Source organism: Ictidomys tridecemlineatus, chromosome 3, assembly GCF_052094955.1.
Source record: "Ictidomys tridecemlineatus isolate mIctTri1 chromosome 3, mIctTri1.hap1, whole genome shotgun sequence".
NCBI lineage: Eukaryota > Metazoa > Chordata > Mammalia > Rodentia > Sciuridae > Ictidomys > Ictidomys tridecemlineatus.
In genome coordinates, this window is record NC_135479.1 from 211317190 (window position 1) to 211341533 (window position 24344).

At 52.7% G+C, this 24344-nt stretch overlaps 1 protein-coding gene across 5 annotated transcripts in view; it reads left to right on the forward strand.

Annotated features, from left to right (window-relative positions):
- Positions 1-24344, forward strand: part of B3galt5 (beta-1,3-galactosyltransferase 5) — an 89097-nt gene that overhangs the window by 25092 nt on the left and 39661 nt on the right. Inside the window, exon 1 of one of the 5 annotated variants that reach the window (XM_078044658.1) lies at positions 19868-19987. The exons of 2 other annotated variants lie outside the window; for them this stretch is intronic. The gene's annotated coding sequence lies outside the window, so the exon portion shown is untranslated. Of the gene's footprint in view, positions 1-19867; positions 19988-20213; positions 20494-24344 lie in introns of those variants that run through there. 2 more of the 5 variants (XM_078044659.1, XM_040287050.2) reach the window with 2 other exon arrangements.

Below are 24344 nucleotides of genomic sequence, written 5' to 3' on the forward strand. Positions count from 1 at the left end.
CTCTAGATGTGTAGTAAGAATTATAATGCATTCTACTGTCATAAAAAAAGTAAAAAAAATAAGGGCCAAATTATTGCCTCATGAATCTGTTCCTTTTTTTCAATAAGCGGTAAATCAGACCCATCTGTGTTAATGTGTGCAGCTAATCTGTGGTTGCTCCCAGTGGCTTCCTGCAGGAAAGCACTCCATTGTCCTCTCTCCCACTGGGGACGCTGGATGTCTTGAGCTCCGGTGCTGCACACAGAGCTGCCACGAGCGTCCGCCATGTCTCCATGAGGGGCTGTGCAAACATTTCTATTTCCGTATCAGAGCTGCTGGGTCCTAGGGAGGCTGAGACTTAATTAGGCTGAGCCGGCCAGACTGCTCCAGAGTGGCCCTGGCCTTGCCTCCCACCAGCAGGCCTGGTTCCATATTCCCACATCCTGCCAACTCTTGGCCCCAGCCGGCTTTTGAGTGTGTGCCAGGCTAATAGGTGTAAATGATTTGCTGGGGCATTAATTTGCGTGTCTCGGACTGCTAATGAGTCTGAGCATTTCTTGGGAGCCACACAGCTTTCCGTAGCCTGCTCCTTGGCACACTGCTTGGGCTCATGCAACTATTGGGTTGCTGGTGTTTTCTTGTGGGTTCTTGGGGATCCCTTCGCTACCTTTCTGTACCATGTTGCTCCGCCTTGCCACGGAGCCCCCCTCCTGCCTGCCGGGGATCATTTTGGTCCTCTGTGAGCTTTTCCCACACACACCCTCCATTTTCACAGAATCAAATTTATTAATATCTTCCTAGATTTGAAATTTTGTTTGAGAAGCCCCACCCTACCTGCAAAGCCACGAAGGTATTCTCTCTTACGTCTTTCTGATAACTTTGTAGTCCTACCTTTCTCCTGTGAGTGTTGAGCTTATTTGTAGCTTGCCAATATTTATGGATGATGAAGAACAATTATATTTTAATTGATGCGGCGTTTCCCACACGGTCTTCCCCTCTTTCCTTACAGGCCTTACCATCTTTGCTGGGTTAGACCCCTTTCTAGGCACAGGTTCGCCCAGCACTCTGTCTTCTGTCTCCTTGGCAGGTTTTCTGTACCATGTAAGCCGCCTCCTTTTTAACTTTGGAGACAGGGTCTTGCTATGCGGTCAGGCAGCTCTCGAGCTCCTGGGCTCTGGCGGTCCTCCTGCCTCAGCCTCCTGGGAGCTGGGACTGCAGGCACATGCCACCACGCCAGCTCACACAGCCGCTCCATCCCCGTGACTGTGAGGTGTGCCTCAAGGCCTGGTGGGACAAAGGTCCTGCTTCACTTGGCCTTTAAGACGTTGACCTAACTCTTTATAGATCTTTTTACCAAGTCCCCACAGCACTTAGCTGGAATGTTATGGCAGTGGACGGCGTTACGGGTGAGCACAGGGGAATGCAGCTGTATTGCGTCCAGTGGAAGTTCCTTCTCCCGTGGAGCCTTGATTTCGCATCCTCTAACAGGGGTCAGGGTATTCCCGAGTCCAGAGCGGAGCGCACCTCCTCGGGCGCCTTTTCTCCATCAGAGAGGGTTTCCAGTGGGCTCAGTCCTGGGCTGGGGGTGGGGCTCCCCCTCTAGGTCTCTCCCCTCCTTCTGCAGGGATGTGAGGGCACCCCCCTTGTCCATGCCCCAGCACCCCAGGCTGCACTTGCGCTGTCCGGCATCCACCATGACTCAGTCTGGCCCTTTTACCCACCTTTGCCACCGCCTGGTGCCCTGAGTTCCAGGGACTGCACTCTTCATCCCTAATCCGCAGGGGTGCGGGCCTCCCCGGTTCTCTGCTTTCCCATTCCTGCCCCAATCCTTGGCCATTTCCGGTGTGCTTTCTGGGAGACCCTCTCTGGACCTGGAGCCCCTCCTGCTCTTACCTTCCGTCCTGGAGCTGCCCAACCTGCTCAGCTCTGAGGCTCCTGTCGACAGACTCCCCGCTTCTCTTCCTCTCGTTGCCGTTCTCTCCTGATGCCCCATTTCTCCGTGACTTTGTCTCCTGGCTCAGGGTCTCTCTCCATCAGGGATCCAGCTTAATCCCTTGTGACTTCAGTACATACAGTTGACTCTTCCAGCCAGGATTTTTCTAGTTCCCTGAATCCCTCTCTTTCAAAGACCCTCCCTCCTCATCCCCAAACCCCACATCCAAATGGTGCATAAGAACCCAGACCTGCTCTGCCCAGTATGGTAGTCACCAGCCACTTGGGGCTATTGAGGTTTAGCCAAATTACAGTTAAGGATAGGTAAACATTTGGCTTCTTAGTTGTACCAGCTACAGTTTCAAGTGCGAGTGGCTCCATGCTGCCGTTTTGGCTGCTGTAGATGAGGTTATTTTCAACATCACAGGTGGTTCTACTGGAACTTTCTAGCCCTGCCCCAGGCTTTGTCATTACTAACCTGTGATTCCTCCTCAGTCTTGGCTGCATGTCCCCATCCCTGCCCACCATCTCCTGGCTTTATCGTCCATTTCTGTGGTATTGTTGCAGTTAAAGTCCCTTCCCGGGGTTTCATAAACTGACTTCCAGACCACTCACGTATAATCGAATCGAGCCTTTATTGAAGCACTCTGGTGGCGGCTGACTGTTCCCCTGATCAGCCCCAAACAATTGCAAGGGCGCTCCTTATAAGCCTGAAAACCGCAAAAGGGACATTTAGGGGTCCAAATGCAAGCCAGCCAAGTTACAGAAGCGGGACAGTGCAGTAGGCAAAGGGACGCTTAGTCAACCACAGTTAGCTCAGTCACCCCAGTTTCAGAAACAGAGCCCCGTTACCCTAGTTACAGAAACAGTGCCCCATTATGTAGTTCTGTGTTCTGGTTTCTATAGCAAAAGGAAAAGAACATCTTGCCCCAGTCAGGACCCTTCTACTTGGCCTGGTTGTTTTACAGAATGGAGTCACAAAACAAAATGGAGCCATTTTGGCTTGACTCTCACAGAATCAGGACTCTGCCGGGCTGATCCTTCAAGAACCTGCACACAACTTACTGATCCCACTCCCTGTCCCTGTCCCTGTCTTCCCTGCAGCTGTGACTGAACCAGTCCCCTCCTGCCTGCTGTGTGGTGCGCCTCTCACTGAAGTGTTGAATTTGGCAGAGTTATGTGTTCCAAAGGTGTTCAAGCATGGAAAAGGGGTCCCAAGCCCCCAGTCGACCTCCCCAGGGCGGGTTAGGGGGTGTTTATGGGTTAGGGGTGCAGGGCCTTCTGAGGGGTGGGGACGGTGACCTCCTGGTGGTCTGTGTACTAGGATCAATCTTCACGGCTCTGCGGGGACCCACGCTCAGCATCTGCATGATCCCAAGAAGCCGCTCGTCTGCATGACCCTGTGAAGTCGGTGGTTTTGACAAAAGTGGTCAGATCCCTGGACAGCAGCCTGTCCCTCCTCAGCAGACATTCCTCAGTCCCCCAGGCTACATGATGGGGTGTCCTCCAGGGTGGAGCTACTGGGAGGCATGTGACACATTGCCCATCTGTGTGGCTCCAAAGCTGGTGATTTTTACAGTCAATGAAAAGCCAGTGCAGCTGGAGGGTTTGTCCGGGTCCCCTTGGGTTCAAAGCCACTGCCCCTCCTCACTTGGTTGAGGTCACATGTCAGGGTCGCCTACTTGTGTGTTCTGGCCCTGGTCTCCTCCTGTGCTCCGTTTCCTCTGCTCACCTCCCAAGCCCTCAGCCTGTGAGCTGTGTGGAAGGCAGTGGCCCCGTCTGCTTGCCTGAGCTCTGACAGGTGGGCAGGAGAGGACTCATGACCACACGGGGGTCTCGCCTAGATTCATGACCGTGAACCTCAGCAGCCACTAATGCTCTCCTGCAGGTCACGTCCCTCCTGCTAGGGGATGGTCCCCTGGTTCCCCTCGTCCTCTCCTCCAGACTCACTCTCCTTCCTTGTGGAAAAGTAGGGATCTTTCCAGACCCCTGCTGCACACACGCACCGGCCAGCGTGGGCCTACACCCTCTGCTTCCCTTCTGTGGCGGGGGAGACCCGGCTGCACTCCTAGAGCACACAGATTCACCTGGTCAAGGATGTCGCTGGGTAGGCCACCCCTTCCTGTCCTGCACCCTGATTTCTCATCTCCTTCTCAGCTCGGAAGCACACAAACATACTTTCATTTGTTTCATCTTAAAAACAAACATTGACCAATCACTCATGCCGTGCCTCCCATTCCCAAGTCCTTCCCTCAAGTTCTGTTTTATGAAATCACATTTTAATTTGTGCATATTAATCACACAGAATGGCGGGTTTCCTGGTGGCATATTGGCACATGCATATAACAGAGTTTGGTCAATCTCACTGCCCAATGCCACCCCTGGCCCCACCAGCCCCCTCTACCAGTCTGGTGGTCTCTCTCCTACTTGCATGATGTGTTTCCTCCCCACTAGCTTCCACGTGGGAGAAGACAGGTGCTGATTCTCTTTCTGGGTTGGACTCACTTCCCTAACATGATGCTCCAGGATGGCTCTATTCATTTTCCTGCAGATAACATAAACTCGTTTCCATGGCTGAATAAGACTCCCTCGTGTATAAACGTCACCCTCGACCTCACCACCTTGTCACCTCCCAGAGGCCCCACCTGTGGGGTGTCAGGCAGAAGTAGACTGCTTTGTGGGGACACATGCTCCAGTCAGACTGCATGGCATGATTGGAGTAGAGCCCCTTTGAACCAAGGTCACCATCCAAAGGACAAAAGGCACCTGGGATCAATTCATAGCAGGAATGTCAGTGGGCATACACCCATCATGCAAGACCAACCCCCAGACCCCAGGGGAAAGAATAGTTCCACCCAATGAAGCACTCAGGGAAAAAAGATCAAGGACAAAAAGAAAAGAAAATGAAGCATGCAAAGATGAAAAGACATGGAAAAAACTGGAAGATTTGCAAAATAACCAAATAGAACTTCTATAACTGGACAATGAAGCCGCTGAAGTTAAAACTTGAGTAGGGCAAAAAAATTAACAAAGGCACTAGAAGCTATTCCTTAGGGGAGAGAGAGAGAGACAGAGAGAGAGAGAGAGAGAAAGAGAGAGAGAGAGAGAGAGAGAGAGAGGGGCCCACAGGTATTTTATGGCACTTCCAGAGAGAGATAATGGAGGAAATAGAGGCAATGCTGAAGGAAAAATGGCTGAGGATCTTCTGATCTCAATGAAGGAAATGAATCCTTACCTTCTGGACACAAGCATACATGTAAGAATAAGCCAACAGGACCTGGGCTGGTGGCTCAGCTAGAGCGCTTGTCTAGCACGTGCGAGGCCCTGGGTTCCATCCTCAGCACCACATGGAAGTAAATAAATAAAGGTTAAAAAAATTAAGCCAACAGCTGGAAATATGGGAACGAAGCCCCAGACATGAAGACAAAGACCCTGAGTCAGCAAGGGACAGCGTCAGGTCTCACAGAAAAGAACACACGTTAGATACCCTTGGGCTTGGCGGCAGCTGCCAAGGCAGAAGACAGCGGTGTTTAGGGCGTTATTGTGATCTGGTGCTTTACATGGATTATGTCATTTAATTGTGACAACTCGGGGAGAGGTGGACTGATTTTATTCCCAGGTTGCCAACGAGGACTCAAGGCACAGAGACTTGAGTCCCTTGTGGAAGTCAGATATGAACGGACAGAGCCGGGACGGGTCCCAGAGGCTCTGAATTCACATCCTGGTCTACAGCGTCTGTGCCATATTGGAAGCATTTTCAAATGCCCAAGAGGAAATAGCTATCAACCTGGAATCCGAGACCCAGCTCAGGGTCGCTGAAGGGTGAGCACCCAAGAGAGACATTTGCAGATGGATAACATGGAAACTAGCAGACTTCCCCAGAAAAGACTACTAAAGGAAGCCCAGTCTCTCGGAAGCCACAAGAATAATGAGGACGAGTTTGGGACAGTAAATAAAGATGAGAGGGAATGCCCGGACAGGCAGTGACAGGAGTCCACAGGAGCATGGGGGAGATCTGTGGAGCTGGGGACTCGGCCACGCACGCCTCGCCAGACTTGAAAATGACTGTCAAAGGGACAGAAAGAGGAAGCATGGTTTCCAAGCGAGTGCAGGGGAGCAGGGCGTGGAGGAACTTGATGGGCCTGGTGATTATTATTATTATTGTTTTAAAGTATTTTGGAGGGAAGAGTGAAACCTTTATTTTTTATGTGGTGCTGAGGATGGAACCCAGTGCCTCACACGTGCGAGGCAAGTGCTCCATCGCTGAGCCACAGCCCAGCCCCCTGGTGACGGTATTCATATAAAATTCTAAGTTGTACTGATGTTGTCATGTGGGTTCTGTTATTGGTGCCCAGAGGAGGACCCCAGGCATTTTGCTTATATTTTGGGGTTTAATCTGCACAGTAAGCCTATTAGCAAGTTGTAAATGGCCGACTGCTTATTCTGTATTAGTGTGGAATCAGTATTACCCCAGTTGACCGACGAAGAAACAAAGGCTTGAAGTTCACATATATTCCTTAAAATCATGTAGATTCTCTGAGCCAGAAAAATAGCTTCAAAGTCAACTCTCTGGACAGGGTTCAGGACATGTGCCCTCTCCCAGGATTTTGGGTGAGGACAGAAATCTCCGCAGAAGGGCTCTGCACACAGGCACCCCCAGCAGCGAGTGTCCAGGGCAAGTGTCTTGCTCTTGTGTGTTTTGATCTTGAGCGAATTTTACGTGCAGAGGCCCTTGTGAAACAGTAGGCACAAGTTCATTTGAAATTTAGAAGCTTGTCATCAGTGTTTGTCTTCTCAGGCAACAGATGTTATCACATGAGGCATCCAGGACACACTTTTTTTTTTTTTTTAAGAAAGAAAAGAAAAAGGAAAAAAAAAGAAGAAAGAAAGAAAGAAGAGCAAATAGTTCTCTTACTAAGGAAATGGGAATCCCTGAACTTGGCTTTTCACCAAGACCCCGAGGACCCCAGGACATTTGCACGAGGCTGGCTTCCACATGGCACTGATCCCCAGCAGAAGGACAGGTCTCAATTTGCACGGTCTTCTGAGAGAAAGCCAGTCCCTCTGTCCTTTCTGCTTCCTCTCTGTATGTTGTGGTTCCTCTTAAGTTTTTAGTGAGCAGTGAAGGATCTAGATCCCCCTGGCCCCACATCTCGTCCTGTCCTGTACGTGCTCATTCATCCTCTCGCTCATCACCTGCAGAGGACCACTGTGTGCAGGGCCTGCATCTCCCCTGAGGTCTGAGAATGAGCCAGGGTTTGCCCAAGGCCGTGAACTTGTTATGGAGGGGACTTGCCTTTAGACTTTTGTGCAGGGCTCCTCCCACTTTACTGGTACCCATATTTATTTAATCTCCTTTGGTGGTTGAAAAATTCTTATCTCCACCGACACTCCCTGCACTTTGTCAAGGGAAGAGTGTAATATTAACACATCTGTAACTCTAAGCAGCTCTGTTTGGGGCTGAGCATGGCCGTGCACCTAGTCATCACTGGACCCGGCAGCTGGATGCCCAGGACGGCTCAGGCTGGCTTCTTGCCATGGCAGGGTCATAGCCGAGGAACACCAGGCTCCAGAATGGCTTGTGGGGGATCTGGAAGAGAGCAGTCTCAGCAGCTCGGTGGCCACAGGCTGTCTCTGAGGGAGAAGGGATTCCAATCAGAAGAGAGCCATTCAGCCTTCAGACCCGGTGGCCGGCCCAGGGTGATGGGATCTGAGCAGAAATGGACTCAGTCCTGGTCGATGCCCACTGTCTTGACGGCCTGCGTCATGCAGCACTGCACCCTCTTTAACATGGACGGATTTGAGAGAAGACCAGTGATAAGCTTCCCTCCTGTTCTTGTCTGTGTTTCCAATGACAGCGTAAGGGCACCCCGCAGAGGGACTCAGACAGCGGTCCACTTCTCAAGTAGTGTCTGCTGCTGCTGCCCCTGCTGGCCACTGCGGGTAACTGCCAGTGGGCTGAGTCCCTAAGCCACCAGCATGGGGGTCCCTGGGAAGCTGGGACATTGGTTAGTTCATATATACACATATATAATGCTAAGTGAAGTGAGCCAATTAAATACTTTAAAATAAATAAATAAATTTTTATTTATTTATTTTTAAAATATTTAATTGATTTTATTTTTTAAATATGTGACAGTGGAATGCATTACAATTCTTATTACACAGATAGAGCACAGTTTTTCATATCTCTGGTTGTATACAAAGTATGTTGACACCAATTTGTGTCTTCATACAGGTACTTTGGATAATGATGTCCATCACATTCCACCATCATTGCTAACCCCCTGCCCCCTCCCTTCCCCTCCCACCCCTCTGCCCTATCTAGAGTTTGTCTATTCCTCCCATGCTCCCCATTATGGGTCAGTCACCTTATATCATTTGGCATATGTTTTTTGGGATTGGCTAACTCCCCTTAGCATAATTGTCTCCAACACCACCCATTTACCTGCAAATGCCATGGTTTTATTCTATTTTATTGCTGATTATATTCCATTGTGTACATATGCCACATTTTAATCCATTCATCTAGTTGGTTCCACAGTTTAGCTACTGGGAATTGTGCTGCTATAAACATTGATGTGGCTGTGTCCCTGTAGTATGCTTTTTTTTTAAATCCTTTGCGTATAGACCGAGGAGTGGGATAGCTGGGTCAAATGGTGGTTCCATTCCCAGTTTTCCAAGGAATCTCCATACTGCTTTCCACGTTGGTTGCGCCAATTTGCAATCCCGCCAGCAGTGTAGGAGTGTGCCTTTCCCCCTACATCCTCGCCAACACTTACTGTTGTTTTTATCCCTCACACATCAGATAGAGCACTAATCTCTAGGATATATAAAGAACTCAAAAATCTAAACACCAAAAAACCCAAATAACCCAATCAATAAATGGAACTAGGACATGAACAGATACTTGTCAGAGGAGGATATATAATCAATTAACAAATATATGAAAAAATGTTTGTCATCTCTCACAATTAGAGAAATGCAAATCAAAACTACCCTAAGATTTCATCTCACTCCAGTCAGAATGGCAGCTGTTATGAAGACGTTGGTTAGTTCTGTGTGACACGTGTGGGGTAGATATGGAGGGGCCCTGCTACGGAGCTCAGAGAGCAGTCTGAACTTGAGAGCTCTCTAACCCTGAACTAACAACCCTAACCCTAACCCTAACTCTAACCCCAGCCACCACACAGCCGGCTGCAGTTGTGCAGTGGCCCCGGTTGTCTCTGCCGGGGAGCCCCAGCTATGGTAGGCAGTGGTTTCTGCCGGTTAGTTCTCAGGTCCACTTTTCTTTAATATAAGCATTGACTTATGTTGCAAGTCAAGCAAGACTGAAGCCACGTAGGAGGCCTCACTGGGCTGGTCCCCTCTGCCACTTCTTGTTTGGAGCTGCCTGATTTATGAATTGCTGTTTGCTCAGAGAAACTATTTCTTTCCCCTTGTACTGGCGATAGAACTAGGAGCACTTTACCACTGAGCCACATCCCCAGCCCTTTTATGTTTTATTATGTAGACACAGGCTCTCCGTAAGTTCCTTAGGGCCTCACTAAGTTGCTGAGGCTGGCCTTGAACTTGTGAGCCTCCTGCCTCAGCCTTCCGAGTTGCTGGGATTACAGGTGTGCGCCACCACATCTGGCTTCAAATAAACTCTAAACATTTTATTGTGGGGCTGGGGTTGTAGCTCAGTGGCAGAGCATTCGCCTAGCATGTTGGGGGCACTGGGTTCGATCCTCAGCATGACATAAAAATCAAGAAATCAAATTAAGGTATTGTACCCATCGGCAACTAAAAAAATATCAAAAAATATTATTGTGCCTCCATTTACCTTTTATCAGAGGCCTCGGAAGAAAGCAGTCCTGCGGCCGCGTCCACTGCTGACCTCTAGCCTCCAGAACGGTGAGCAGTTAGTGTGTTCCTTAAGCAGCCCCAGCAGCCCTAGCACCAGCCTGTGGCTTTATTCAAACTCCCTCCACGTCCGCCCTCCACGTGACGCCCTCATCTCTGTGACTATGCCCCATCTCCACAGGACAGGTGGGGACAAGGTTGCTCCCTCGTCCTGAGGGGAAGCCACAGGGCTGAGCTTGCTGGTGACCAGAGTCCCAGAGGTACAGAAGTCAGGCTGGGCTAAAGAGGGCAGATGAGCCAGGGTCCGGCTGGTGGAGAGGAGGCAGGAGGGGCTCCCTGTCCAGCCCAGTGTGGGAGGGAGGGAGGTCTCCACGGGCAGAGCCTGGGGGCCAGTCCTCTGGCTGCTCCCTCCCTGGTGCTTACTGAGCTCTTTGGAGCCCTGATTTCCACCTTCTGGCCCTCCTCCCTTCTCACTCTTGCGCTCCGTGGGTGGGGACGCTCGTTTCTCAAGGACCCCCAGGACACACATCCCCAGCCCCGGGCCCAGCACTGGGCCCACACACAGCAACATTAATGCAGGAGGTGCTCGGAGTTTCCTGGCTCCGACTCCTCAGGCACCGTGGCTTGGGGGATGACTGGCAGGTGGCGGAGCCAGGCAGAATTTGTGGCAGGGGATTTAACCCTCAACTGGGGTTCAGTGGGAGCAGCAGACCTGAGGTGGGAGCCCTGGGTGATTCCAGAGGACACCCCAAAGTGCATCCTTGATTCCAATGTTTTAGGTGCTCTTGAGTCAGGCCAAGCACAAAGACTAAGGAAACGAGGGCTCTGTCTTTGCTTGTCCCATAGGAAGAATCGGGCAGAGGAAGTTAGCGGGGAAACTGGGTGTATCAGAACAGCTAATATAATCACCAAAAAAATAAATAGATTGTCATGAAATTTATAGAGATTTGAAATTCTAGCCATTTCTTAAACCATTTTCTCACACTATAAAATAAGATGAATGTGTGTGTTTTTTTTTAATGATGGCTTTTTTTAAGATTCAGGATGCCTTTGGTGTGGCGAGTGCTGGTCATCACCCTACTGGAGACCCAGGTGAGTCACACCACCCTCCACCCACGAGACTCGTGCTCCGCAGAGCCCCACCCGCCCATTGTTTGTTTTCCTAGGCTTTCTGGACTTATTAACTCGGGTGGTTCAGCTCATTCTAGAACATTCTACCTGACTGCGTGGCGCTGCACTTTCTTACACTAGGAGCTCTTTGACATCTGGCAATACTTCCCTCGGGACACGCTTGAACGCTTGCTAATTTGTTCTGCAGTGGAACGTGGCCCCACGAGGGCCTGCCTGGTTGTCTGAAGCCCCACTGCTGACCTGCTCATCCCACAGTGCTGCTTTTTCAGCAGTTCAGCAGCAAAGGTCCCTCAGAGGCTCTCCCCTCTCCCAGGGTCCTTCCACGTGACCAGGGCCTGGGCTGAAGTGAGATGATAAACCAGAGACTCAGCTCACCGCCCAGGCCCCTGTCCCTGGCACCCTCTCTGAGGTCCTGCCAGCTGCTCCTAGAACCACCGGCGCTTCCTTGAGGGCAGAGGCAGCTGTCCCAGGTGTCCTCAGCCTCTGCCCGCTATTGGAACGCACCTGTCCCAAGGCCCCGAGGATGAGGATAAAGTAATAGACAGTAAAATGACCAGACAGTCAGGATGATGGGCCCCGTCCAACCATCCTGGAGGCTAACTGGGAGACACATTCCCGAGCACCTCCAAGGCCTGCTTCAGAGGAGATCTGGTGCACTCAGGGTGACACATTGCCTAGACCCCAAGGCCTGTTCCAGATGTAAAAGACTCTGAGGCTCACCTTCGGGAACACCTCCAGCCAACTCCTCTGTCCCAGAGGTAGAAAAGGGAAAGTGGGGGTGAACCCAGATGGGAGGAGGTTGGGTACAGAACGGAGGGTGGAGGTGAACCTGGGTGGTGTCAGGGTGCCTTGTCAACACCTGCTAAACACGGCTTTTGCTCCATGCTCTGCCCAGAACCGTACACCATCTCCTAAGCTGGCACTCCAAAATGGGTCTTTCGACTTTCAGGCCCCGTCCCGCAGGGCAGGAGTTCTGTTCTTGGCACTTAAATAAACCCTGCTCCGTTTACTCTTGCCTTCTGTGATGGTCCGTGGTCTTCGAGTTCTGTGAGACAAGAACCCAGAGGAAAGTGGCGAAGCAGGGAATCTAGTCTCATCTCACAACTTCGGTTCACCAGCACCACCCAGCTGGGAGCTCCTCCTTGTGCACGTAACTCTCCAAATGACTGAGGCTGGCAGTTCCCAGCCGTGGGGCAGAAAAACCAAAGAACACAAAGAGGAGTCTACATGATGCCAAGGGTGGGCTTCCCGGGAGCACAGCACACGGGCAGGGATGACCTCGGCCCCCTGTGTGCTCTGGTTAACACTTACCTGGTTGGGGACATAGGTGACGGAGGTCCCTTCCCCTGAGTGGGGTGGCAGACACGTGAGCTGATGGAGTAGCCCCCACAGTGCAGTGTGGTGAATCCTGCTGCGGGGCAGGGCCACATGGGCCCCAAGGACAGCCACTAACTGAGCCAGGGAGAGAAGGTGGCGTGCAATACGGGTTTTGATAGCTGAATAGGAGTCTTCCAGGGACCTGGGAAAGGAAAGACGGGGTAGGACAGGAGTAAATAGTGACAAAGTGGTGTGTCCCAAACAGTGGACTGTGGGCACAGCTGGTGACGAGAACAGCTCGGCAGAGGAGAGCTAGGGAGCAACTGCAGGCCAGACGATGGACGGTCCTCCCTGGGTGCCTCTGGTGGCGGAATCATGGTTTAAGGCAGGCCCTGGCCTAATTAGACAGAATCCTACTAAAGCGGAGCCCAGAAGGGAGGCCAGTCCTGGGAGCGGCAGAGTATCCCTCAGCAGGCGGTGAGGCCTGGGCTGGGTTAAGGGCAGCTGGACTCCAAACACACGCTGGGCGAGGACGGCTGCCCTGGGGAGGGGGTCAGGGTGGACGGTGGTGGGTGGTGACGGTGCCTCCAGCCAGGCAGCAGCGGGAGCTCTGGCAGGTGGGGGTGCTGGTGGGAAGTGCCCTGTCCCCTTCTGTGCTTCCCACCCCTCGCCCTGCCCTCTGCCCAGCTCTGTGCCTTGGTGACTGTTAGGAGCTTCACAGGGAGGCAGTGCCACTGTCAGGGTCGCCCGGCGTGCCCAGGCCTGAGGAGACGCCGTCAGGAGGAGGCGCGTGGCCTGGAGTGACAGGGTGCATGCCCGCCCGACTGTGTCAGGAGCTGTGGCTTGTGTGGCATTTCCGCCCCTGTGCCGTCTTTCACCCTGGGCTCTGGTGGGGACAGACAACCTTTGCACGACTCTTCCCCCTGCGGTGTCCTGGGCTGCTGGCTGCAGGCTGTACAGAGGGGCCAAGGGACGCACGTCCTCCTGGGCCAGGGACAGAGGGACCCAGTCCCTGAAAAACAGGACACAATACCTGGCTTTGCTGCAAACACTTTTATTTCCAAGCCACCAGGTGTTTTCTGGGGACAGTAGGGTGTGGCTCCAGGAACGTCAAACACCCAGCTGTGTGCAGGGCGTCCACCTCCGGCTCCCCAGGCCCCAGCAAGCTCCCTCTGGTCTGAGATCATGAACTTGAGTGTCTCGAGCCAAATAGATCCCAGGTGAGGGCAGGGAGAGCAGAGGCCTTGAACCTGGGCTCGTTGGTTTCAGATAAACATCTAGTTTCAGAACACCACGACCCAAAGTGGGTTCCGGAAACATTACCATATGGCACTTTCTCTAAAAAATGCATTTCAGCATCAGACTGGTCAGGGAAAGGCGACATCCTCACGCCCTGCCTGGGCACGCACAGCTCACAGCTACGGCTCCGAGAAGGCCGGTGGCAGAACACTGTCCAGACAGGGTCTCCCCAGGTTCAGCCGTGAGACCTGGGATGCTGTGGGTTTTTTTTTTTTTTTTTTTGTGGGGGGAAGGGGGTACCAGGGATTGAACTCAGGGGATATGACCACTGAGCCACATCCCAGCCCTATTTTGTATTTTATTTAGAGACAGGGTCTTCCTGAGTTGCTTAGTGCCTCCCTTTTGTTGAGGCTGGCTTTGAACTCGTGATCCTCCTGGCTCAGCCTCCAGAGCTGCTGGGATTACAGGCGTGTGCCACCGCGCGCCCAGTGTGGTTTTGTGATTTTTTGCTACAGGTGGATTTTGAATATCAAAGGACTGGCTTTTGTACACACAAACCGTGCAAACCTTTGAAAGTCATGTTGTAGGTCTACGAAAGAGGACAGTGTGGAGGGCCACGGGAGAGAGCCCCCGGGGGGCCCCCCTGCTCTGCGTAGAGGACCTCACCCGCACCCATTTCTGTGTTCGTCTTCCTTTTCCATTTTTACCTGGTCTCCAGTTCACTTTTCTGTTGCTTTTCACCCTATTTCTTGATGTTTTGCATCAGATGAAAGTAGGGTAATTAGTTCCTTCTCTTTTTTTAAAAGGCATTTCATTTGGCTTCCAGCACAGTGGCTAATTATGGCTGTAGGGGTTTCCTCCTTTGAAATAAATCTCTGCCAACTACAGGCGGCTCCGCTCCCTCGTCTGGCGCCCCGTGGGCCTGATGCTGTCCCTGAGCTGTAGATTTGATGGTGGTGGAAAGCGAGGGAGGAAGCCGGTAGGTAGGCAGGCCATGTGCCCACTCCCCAGCTCCATGCCTGTCCTCTCTGTCCGGCTGGCTTCACCTGGACCAATGATCTCACCTCTCTGGGGCTCCGGTTCTGATCTGTAAAATGGGTACAAGAGCACCCACCTCACAGAGCTGCACTGAGAAGGAAATGAGTTAGTGGACGTCGAACGCCGAGAACGCCCATTGACACCGTTACCTTGACTTCTAAATAACTTTTCCCCAATTGTCTCTGACAAACCTTTCCCCAGGCACTTCCCAGTGAAACCTGTCGTGGAAAAGAGACTTCACCGTGTTTCCGAGCACTGCCAGCATTTTTTATTTATTTTGGAGAAGAAAACTGCTTCTGAAAAGCAGAAGTGACTGCAGGGTGATCACATGGCTGGGTGTCAAACAAGCAAACAAAAACAAAAACCTGCATCTGCCGGGAACTGAGACCGCCATGGATGCGAGGATGGCAGAGCGCGGGCGGGGGAGTCCCTCACGTCAGGGTTCTGTCCTCCGCACCTGCTTCCTACTGCTGTGCTCCTGGGTCCTTCACCGAGGGATCGGTCCTGACATGCTCAAGGGTGTACCAAGCACCAGGCTCCGTCAGAGCACATGTCCTGCTGTCCCACTGCAGACCTGGGACCCTGGGGTGACAAGGGCCACAGGTTTCTGTCCCTGTGGAAGAGACTGGGGATGCTCTCAGTTTTGTCTGTGAAATAATCACATTTGCAGGCTGCGGAGACGGTGTGCACCTCACTCTAGCCCTGGGTTGAGGTGTGCGCTGTCCCCGTTGAAGGGCAAGGTGCATTGCTGATGGATCCCTCCCCTGAGTGGCCTGTCCCTGCTCACCCACACTGCCCAGCCAGCCACAAGTCTTTCAGGGTGCCCAGAGCTCTGCGCTGGGAGCTGCCTGGTGCCCACATCCCATACCTTCCTCTCTGCATTGGTCCCAGTGACCAATGTGGTTGGTGAGAACTGAAGGGGGACTTCCGTCTCCACTGACCCAGGGACGTGGAAACAACTGTGGTCAGAGCTCTAAGGCTGCAGAGTGCTCTCTCTGCAGCAGGTGGGAAGGGGGCTCTTGAAGAAAGTCCCCGTACATCCCTTACATCCCTGTCCAGAGCCCAGCAAGGTCAGTTACTGTGAAGTGGCTCTCTCTCTTGCCCCTGTGTGCTCCCGAGGAGAAGGAAGAGTTTGCCTTTTCTGTGTCCCTCTCAAAGAATGATGAACGTGGGAAGCCAGCACCTCAGAATGCAGCCGCTTCAAATGATTACCGTCTCCTGCAAGTGGCCCAGCCCTGTCTCTCCTCCGTGTGCCTCTTTCCAGCTGTCTGCCGAGCTCTGGGCACAGGGAAGTCTCCTTCACAGTAGAAAACTCCTCGAGTGTGAACTTGACCTCCATGCATCAAAAACTCCTCAGCACTGGGTTTTTTCCACTGCATCATGTGGGCAGTGTGGTTTTTCTTCTTCTTCTTCTTCTTCTTCTTTTTTTTTTTTTTTTTTTTTTTAAGTCAGGGATTGAACCCAGGGGAGCTTAACCCCTGAGCTACATCCCCAGTCCTTTTCATTTTTCAGTTTCAGACAGGGTCACACTAAGTTGCTCAGGGCCTCACTAAGTGGCCGAGGCTGGCTTTGAACTTGCGGTCCTCGTGCTCAGCCTCCCTAGTACAGTGTGGTTCTTCTACACATAGGAGTGAGGTGCCACCCACATGCCAACCCGTACGTACCAACCTGGTCTCTATCAGGCACACCTGGTGGGTAAAAGACTGAGGGCCATCCAGACGTGGCCGATGATGTTTCCCTAGTCCTCTTGGGATGGCAGGGGTCACAGGTGTACTCTGAAGCCCCACCCACTGAAGGCAGGGAAGGGTCAGCTGTGCATGTGGGGTGGGTCAGCCTGCATGGGCAGATGTCCCCCATGAGCAGCTATGTGCCTCACAGGGCCCAGGGCGGTGGCCACACCACAGCGACACACAGGGCAGGCTCCAAGCCGCAGCCTCTCCCGCTGCCACCTCTCCGTTCCCAGGACCCTTCACCTTGCTCCACCGAGAGCTTTGTTTAACAGCTCAGAGAGCTGCTGTGGGCCCCAAAGCCTACCAGGCGCGTCACTCTAATTAGTATAGTGGCTTCCCTGGGAAAACCGCTTTCCAGGCTCCAGAGGAACACTGATCATTCTGAGTAAGTTTGCACGAGGATGCTGGGACTGGTGGTGCCACCCAGGTTCTTGAATCAGAAATGCAGGGGTGTCTGGCCAGCAGTGCTTGAGTTCCCTGAGATGAATGAGAGGCAGGCAAGCACCCGCTCCCACCCTCACACAAACCTAGACCACTAGCCTGGGGCGAGAGCCGGAGAAAGGGCCCGAGCTGTGCCTTTCCATGCTGCCTACATTATGCAAAGAGCCCCTGTCCTCTCTACCCATCCATCTGCAGCACAATGGCTGCAATCTGGCCACTACCCTACGTACTGATTCAACCAGCATATCTTGGGCATTCACACGAGCCAGGCCTCTGCTGGGAAGTGCACTCCAGAGTCTCCTTGGCAGAGGACACAGAAGCACAAAGAAGCAGCTGTCCATTGCAGTGGTAGGTAGCAGCATTGAACAAGGAAGCTGAAGGCTGTATTCATCTGCCTTCCATTGCTATAGCAAAATTCCAGGGCACGTACTTTATCAAGAAAAGAGGTTTATTTAGCTTATAGTTTGGAAGGCTCACAGTCCAAGAGAGGTGGCAAATCCATTTTGTCTTGGTTGAGGTCTGCCCTGGTTATATGGCATCCTGGTGGTTGGTGTCACGGTGGGAGCACATGTGTGAGCGATCTCTGGGCAAAACAGGAAGTTGGAGAGTGGGAAGGGGTGGTCTTGCTCTTTCATAACAACCTTCGGAAACTGCATTAATCCTTCCCCAGCCCAGTGCCCCCAGTCACCTCATTACCTATGCACTAAGCCCCACCTCTCAAAGTTCCCACCACCTCTGAATATTGCCACGTTGGAACCCTTGGGGAACCCACCAATCACATCCAAGTCATAGCAAAGGGACGGGGGTGGGGGGTGGGGGGTGGGGGGGGAGTGACAAGGTGCTGGAGCATACTCGCATCAGTCATGGCGTCAGGGAGGGAGCAGTGGGTGTCTAAGTCAAGAGAGTCCTTCTGGGAGAGGAGGAGGCGTGCAGAGGTCTCGAGCTGGGAATAAGAGGGGCCTGCTCAAGTGTGCAGGGAGTGTGGTGTGACAGGGGCTGGCAGCAGAGGACCTTGACCGGCACCTGCCATGAAGCATAGCCTTCGGAGCCTGATAAGTGGCCACTTCCGTGGAGCAGGCTTGACCCCCGTTTCCTGAGGCTGTCTGTGGGGCCTGATCCCAAGCCTTTCCACTGCGGCAGCTCTCAGTGGGGGATGATCTGCTCCCCAGGGGAGTTTCGGCAGATGTTTTTGGTGGTGGCAACCTGTGTGTGCACTTGTGAGGATGCTCCTGGCATAGTGAGAAGAGACCAAAGTGCTGCTACGCTTCCTACCGTGCTCAGAACAGACCCTCAGCCAAGAACTATTTGGCCCAAGGTGTCAAATGAGCTGGGGTAGAGAATCCCGTTCCGGGTCTCCGTGATGTTTTGATCGGTTGTCATTGGTACCAGGCTCTGGGGAGGGTTGGGGACACATGGGAAGGGGTGCAGTGTGCATGGCCTGCACGTGAGACCCACCTCACAGTGTCAGGAACACAGCAGTCCACACCTGACCTCTTATAGTTGAGCCAAGCACAGTGCCAGCGCTTAGGCCATGGGCTCCCGCTGGGATGCTGTCACTTTCTGGGCAGGGGTCTGGAGGACCAGGCCAGGCTAGCTCATCTCCTGAGGGCTCACTGGGAGGAGCAATCACTGCACACTGACCAACCTGATCTCTGCCACGGTGGGCTGTCTGCCAGGAGCCCCGGGGCCTAGGCAGGGCCTTTGCCTCTGCTGCCCTCTGCCTGGAAGGCAGCATTCTGGCCTCTCACCTGCCCGTCTTCTCATCTGGCAGCTCCATGCCGGGCTGCTGAGCTCCCCGCTGAGACCCCCCCTACCCTGCCCCTCAGAGCAGAGCTCTTTCCTCTGGGTCCTGCGCCATGTCACAGTCCCTCAGCTGCAGAAGTCCTGTGAACAGCAGCTGACAGGCACGGGGGAAGGCAGGCCAGGTGGACAGGGCAGCAGGAGGCCCCCTTGAGGGTCTGAGAGGGAGAGGTCAGGGGTGCCAAGGCAGCAATCTCCCCTCCTCCCTGCCAGAGGCTGCACCCTGCTAGGTCTGCTCAGCTGTGACTGCCAGGCACGCTTGGTTACCCCAGGAAACAGCTTCCGTAGGAAGCCTGGTGCGGAATGGCGTGGGAGTCTAATAATCGGGCTCCTGATTCTGCGGCACCCTTACTACAGCCCTCCTTCCTCCCCATCAGACACCTCTGGACCCCTCCCCCGGCCTCCTCCTTTCTCTGAAATGAGCCTACATGTTTTAGACTTTGGATTCTGATCTCTCTGAATTTTTGCTATATTCCCACAGCATCACGAACCCACTTTATTTGTGCAAAACCGATCACATGTTAGTCTCTGAGAAACAAGGACTGGCATTGTTCTGAAGCTATTGAAGATAGGATATTATGGAAAATAAGTCACGTTCATTTAGCTTGGCGTAGGGGCCTGAGAATTGGCCCCAGAGAATTTTATTAGGGGCCTGGCTGATGACCATTGTATCAGATGGTAAGTCCTCAACTCTTAAAAAAAGAATATATCATGTCTATGTACATATATATGAATACATACCTATAGATGTATAAAATATATGCGTTTGTTCCTGCCAGAGAAAGACCGAGTCCCGTTGGCATCCTCTTCTGCTACCCCCTCCCCCAGGCTATTCGTTTTCAGTTTGAGCTCTGCCTGTGGCCGTAGGACCCAGGACCAGCACCTTAACTTCTTTGTTTCTCTTTACTCATCTGTAAAATGGGACAGACCATAGCACCTCCTTCATTGTTGTCCCCGGGAATCACTGCCCCACTCACTTGACCTTGACTGCTGTGCTCAGAGGCAAAGCCTTTTGTATGGAAGCAGCGTCTCTGTTGGAAGAGACAGTGGCGAGGGAGGCGTTCTGGAGACGCACGGACCGCACCCTTCTCTGCACCTGGAGTATTGTCAAAGTTAACTTTGGGACTGTCCCCTGGGAGGTCAGGACGGCAAACTCCAAGAACCTGGGGGACCCGAGCAGTTCCTCCGAGGTGAATTTCTGGCGCTCGGTCAAAGATGCGCTCCCCGCCGCCGCCTCTCCGGGCTCGGGCTGGGTGGTCAGGCCGCCGACGCGAGCCGGTCCGCGGGACCCGGGCGCCCCCTCCCCGCGCCGCAGCGCCCCCGCCCGCCCCCGCGGCCTCCTCACCTATCAGATTTCCCGTGCGCATCGCCGCGCCGCTCCGCCCACCTCCTAAATGCCGCGCCGAGCCGCAACCCCTCCCGGGCCTGGACCGGCGCGCCGCGGACCGGCCGCGCGCCCCCTGCCTCCGCGGGCCGGGTGCGGCGCTGAGGTCGCCGGGCGTCCGGGCCGCGGGCCGCGGAGATGCCCACGCACGGTAGGACATGGCCGGTGGGGGCCGCGCTGGGGCCGCGGGGGCGTGGGGGCCGGCGCAGGTGGTCGCGCGCCCCGGGGGCCGCGCCCTGCAGGCGCGCCGTCCAGCGCCCCTTCTTCATTTTTTAATCAAGGGAGGAAAAAAACATGCTCCAGACCAAAGGTCGTGGAACTTGGTGTCGCCGGGTGTTCGCTGATGAAGTGTCCTCACTCGTCACGCCGCACGCCGGGAAGTTGGGTCTCTGGGTGGGCCACCCTGCGACTTCACGTGGGGTAGTCAGGGATGGCGCTGGGGCAATTAGGAAGCATAACCCAGTCCTCCAGAGCGAGCCGGCCCGCAGCCTGCGGCAGCAGCCCTGCAGAGCGAGTGGGGGCGGTGAGGGCTGATCGGCAAGATGGTGAAAAGCCATCTCTCCACCGAGGAGTGACAGGAGGGGTGTTGGCTGCGCGGAGGGGGACGACGGCAGGAAGGCTCTTAGGTCATTTCTCAATGCAGTGAGGTACCTCCAGGTTTGGCAATCAGCATTTTTTTTTTTTACAACATCTGCACTAGTGTGTGTGTGTGTGTGTGTGTGTGTGTGTGTGTGTGTGTGTGTATTTGCGTGCACACGCACAGATATCATATGCGTGTTAAATACGTGCAGGGAATATTTATATTTGAGCAACTTTCCCCCATCTTGTCCAATTTCGGTTTCACTCTTTGTTTAGGTGTCTTCTGACTTTTGGGGGGGAATGTCTTTGAAATTCCAAAAGCGAATCTGCAGTAATCAGATGTTGTGAAATTATTTTTCATTCTTCCTGTCAAACTTTAAGAATCTTTGCCATGTGTATGCGACTTCTTGTCAACATTGGCATTATCTCCCGTTTCTGCGTTTCCCTCGTTCCTCTGTTGCCCTGGGTTATAGAGAGGGAGGAGTAGAATTTAATAAGGAGGTCTGGGGAGGCTCAGGCTCCAGTGAGTGCTGAGTGTGACAGGGTGCTCTTTCCAGGGTTCGACAGAGGTAGGAAATAATTAGCTGCCTTAGTGGGTAAATGTATGCTCATCATCCCATCAATTTCAATTGATTTGTAGTCTTGGGCAGGGGACAGCTCGGTGGCCCTGGCTTCCATCTCCAGTGCCACCTACACACACAGTCTTGTGCATGCTCCATCTACATGCCCCATCTTTTGTGGTGTTTTCTTATTAGCTGTGTGTGATATGTAAATTTGGTTTCAAAGAGAGAACATTTCATATCATTTCTTAAAGGAATGCCTATGCATTTTCTATCTCCTTTCATTTCCCCCTCTCTTTTCAAGTCTTTTTTTTTTCCTTACGGGAGATAAAAAATAATTAAAGTCTGATGTTTGGGGAGGATTCCAGTGTGAGGCCTGAGGAAGGTAACTTCTGGATGTACATCCCTAAGAGTAAACACTCCCCTACGCTGTCACCTGAGTCCTGTCCTTGCAAAGGTTCTTTAAGCCCAGGTGTTCCTTCTTTTGTAAGATCTTAGGTAGGTGCTTTGAATAAACAAGGCCCACTTTTGGTATCGAATGTCGTGAGATTCTGCATACCTGCTGTCACCAGGCAGGCTCAAGGGTGACAGTCCTCATCCTTTCACCCAGGCAGAGCCTCCCCCTCGGTCCCCACCCTCCAGCCACAGGCACTGGACAGGTGCTGGTTCAGACCTAGGGTCCTGGAAGTGCTTCAGAGGCTCCCTCTGTCTCTTCCTGGGCACGGACTTTGCCTTGTTCTCTGAGCCCAGGCACTAGTGTCCCAAGGGAGCCTGTTGGCCTCTTGTGCATGCTTGTCTGTGGGGCTGGGTTTCTGATCGGATTTCCACTTGGTTTTTGTGCCAGGACTAGGTCCTGGTCTTGAAACCCAGTTCCAGTGGCCTTAAAAAGCCGTGTGGTGTTTATCAGCCTGTCTTGCCAGGTGAGTGGTGTTAGCAGACCCAGGTCTGGGGAATTCCTGCTCGGAAGCCAATACTTGGGAGCTGAGTTGATGGGAAGAAATCAGTTTATTCAAGGCCTGGCTCCTGAGAAGATGGACAAGACTATGGTCAGGTGCTCAGACACACCAAAGGGCTTTCTCGGGAGATGTTGTGGACATTGGGCAAGACGATGCATATTAAGGGGGTCTTCATTATCCAGGGTCTGTTTTCTCTTCTGCTGGAATATCTTATGATAACCACTTGACTTTTGTATCCTAGGCCAGCCCCTATACTCTTTTAGGGAAACATGTTATTTCCCCGAAAGTTAAACATTATTCCACTTTTAATTGAAGAACGGGATTTCTGAGTCCTCGGAGGATCACGATCTGATGTCATCTGAAGACCCGTCAGATGTCCCAAGCTCTGAAAATGAAATAAAGGTGACTGATTCAGAGGTCTTGGAACCAGTGTCTGTTTCCTTTTTCTGCAAGAGTTGACCCCAGCAGGTGGCATCGCAGCCATTCAAAGGTGGCTTTATTTGTAAAAGGGAACAACAAAGAATAATGCTATGAGGAGCAATTTGCAAAGTTGAGCTGATCCAAAATAGGGTGGCACCACAGGGTTGCTGTGGACAATGACTAGGATTGGTCTTCCTGGAACCCGACAGACCGTGGGCTGCCACACCCCTCCCTGACGGTCCTTGTTAGCCACCAGGAGCCTGTGGCATTGCTCCTGGTCCCACCCAGAATTAGGCAACTCAGCCGTGCAACTTCCTGTGGACACTGCTGCCGGTTGGATTTTCTCCTTTGTCCCTTTCTTCCTTCTGTGCCCTCCTGGCCCTCAGGAAGGGCGCCTCCCGGCCCTTCTAATGGCAGGCTCTTCGCCTTTGCCACCTGAGGATGGGGCTCCAGCAGCTTTGAGTCTGGCTGCCCCTGGGTTTTGACGACCCTTTACTTTGCCTGTGCAGGGAGGGGGTTCCTGGAGCCTGTGTCCCAAGGGAAGCCAAAGGTTAGGGGGATGACAGAGATTTTGACAAACTCGTGTGGCCTTCGGTGGAAAAGCAGGATCAGGAGACGGAGCAGCATGTAATGAGGCTCCGTGGATCAGTCGAGCGGGATTTTTGGTCTAATTCTGACCGCCATCCCGCGTCCTCAGTGGGAGACACAGAGCTAGAATTTGTTTTTTGAGTCTGAATTGGGTAAAGGAAAACTGATCATTTATTTTCTCATTCCCTAAATGTTCACATCATAGTCAAGAGCTCAGGATCTGGAGTGGGATGCCTGGTTCAAATCCCGGGCCATCCGGGCTCTTGCTGTGTAACCTGGGACAGGTCACTTAATTTCTCCAGGCCTTGGTTCCTTAGTTTTCCTCCATTGAAGCTGAAGATACCAACAGCCTTTGTTTCATCGGGGTGGCTGTAGGATCAGGTGGTTCTGAGTACCTGCAGCCACGCAGCGGGGCTACCGAAGGCCTAGCCATTACTGCTGTTGGTACTTCCCTGCTGTTGTCCAAGCACTTCACTGTGCCGAATGATATTGCTTTTGAACAAGAAGAAGGTGTGAAAATGAAGACACAAACTAGTTTTATTGAACTAAACAAACAAATAACAAACAAACTTGGTTTTAAAAGCCTTTGCCAGAAAGATATGCCCAGGGCAATCGAGGCCCGGCAGAATGATCACCGGGAACACACTCAGGCTGGCCTCTCCGCTTCAGTCCCTGTCCCGTCATGAAGCGCAGCTTTTCCGTGCTTTCCGGAAGCCATTCCTTGGGGTTGCAACTCTGTCTCGGTTGCTTCTGAGGGTTTATCGTTTATTTATTCATTCTGCAGAGGTGTTTTGTCATTGGAACTCTGCGAGCTCCCTTTGAAAGCTTGTTCTGTGCCCTTGTCATCTCTTGTTTTGCCGATTTTGTGTTTACTACTTCTGGTAGTAAATCATTTATTGTGAACACTTTTCTTTGGGGGGGGGGGAGATTCAAAAGACACTCCCAGAGTTCACGCAAAGTCCAAGGACCATGCCACGCACTGGAATCCCACGCAAGAGACTTATGGTCGGTAACAGGAGGCAAACCCACCAGGCTGTCCCTCCGGGAAGAGCAGCACTCACAGAGCAGCTCCATAGCCCGCAGGAGGAATCTCAAAAGCTGCTCAGGAGTCTAAGCTGGGAGGGGTCGATCCTTCAGCAGGCACTTTGGAACCTCTAGATAAAATGGATCCCGACCTCAAATGCTGAATCCGATGCCAGTATGATCTGGCGCCAATATTGATACTAGGGATTGCCAATAGGGATACTAGGGATTGAACCCAGGGGCACTGAGCCACATCGCACCCTACTTTGTATTTTATTTAGACAGGGTCTCATTGAGTTGCTCAGCGCCTTGCCTTTGCTGAATCTGGCTTTGAACTCGCGATCCTCCTGCCTCAGCCTCCTGAGGTGCAGGGATTGTAGGT